The sequence below is a fragment of the Camelus ferus genome, chromosome 27 (assembly GCF_009834535.1).
Source record: "Camelus ferus isolate YT-003-E chromosome 27, BCGSAC_Cfer_1.0, whole genome shotgun sequence".
Lineage (NCBI taxonomy): Eukaryota > Metazoa > Chordata > Mammalia > Artiodactyla > Camelidae > Camelus > Camelus ferus.
In genome coordinates, this window is record NC_045722.1 from 24,099,921 (window position 1) to 24,101,427 (window position 1,507).

The following is a 1,507-nucleotide window of genomic DNA, read 5'->3' on the forward strand; positions in this document are numbered from 1 at the left end:
CAAAAGTAAGTTCAAAATGGCAATAAACACACATATGACATTAATTACTGTAAATGTTAATGGACTAAATGCCCCAGTCAAAAGACATAGAGTGGCAGACTGGATAATAAAGCAAGAACCTTCAGTATGCTGCACACAAGAGATCCACTTTAGGGAGAAGGACACATCTAGATTGAAAGTGAATGGAATTAAAAGGATATTCCATGCAAATGGAAAAGCCAAAAAAGCAGGTGTAGCAGCACTGATCTCAGACAAAATAGACTTTAAAACAAAAGCCATAAAGAAAGTAAGATAAAGAAGGATATTTTATAATGATTAAACGAGTGATACAAGACGAGGATATTACACTCGTTAATGTATATGCACCCAACATAGGAGCACCTAAGTACATAAATCAATTACTAACAGAGATAAAGGGGGATGTTGATGGGAATACAATCATTGTTGGAGATTTTAAAACCACAGTAACATCGCTAGACAGATCTTTCTGACAGAAAATAAATGAGGCAACAGAGAAATTAAATAATACAATAGAAACATTAGATTTGGTGGATATTTTCAGAGCATTACACCCCCCCAAAAAATAGGATATATATTCTTTTCAGTGCACATGGAATATTTTCTAGGATTGATCATGTACTTGGGCACAAAAGAAATCCTCAACAATTTTAGGAAGATAGAAATTGTCTCAAGCATCTTTACTGACCACAATGCCATAAAACTACAAACCAACAACAGAGAAACAAAGGAGAAAAACAAAGGAAAGCATGGAGATTAAACAACATTTCATTAAAAAACCCCATGGGTCAATGTGGAAATCAAAGCTGAAATTAAAAAATACCTTGAGACATTGAAAATGAAAGCACAACCTCACAAAATTTATGGGACACAGCAAAGGCAGTGCTAAGAGGGAAGTTTATAGTGATACAGGCCTTCCTCAACAATGAAGAACAACCTCAAACAAACAATTTAACCAACCAGATGAATGAACTACAAAAAAAGAACAAAAATCCCAAAAGGCAGCAGAAGGAAGGAAATTATAAAGATTAGGGAGGAAAAAATAAAATACAGATTTAAATAAACAGAAAAACTCAATCAAGCCAAAAGCTGGTTTTTTGAAAAAGTAAATAAAATCGACAAACCTCTGGCCAAACTCACAAAGAAGAAAAAGAGAGCACAATTAGCAAAATAAGAAAGGAGAATGGAGAAATTACAACAAATAACATAGAAATATAGATTATCATATGAGAATTTTATGAAAAACTGTATGGAAACAAACTGGATAACCTAGAGGAGATGGACAAGTTTCTGGAAACATACAGTCCACCAAGACTGAATCAAGAAAAACTGACCAAGATGTAAGCAAGGTGGAGGAGTAGAAGGATACTCATAGCTCACCACCTCCCACAAATGCAACAAAACTCACATTTACAGACCCACTCAGCCAACCAGAACACCTGCTGAACTCTGACAGAACATCACACTTTTCAAAAGACAAAGACGCCAA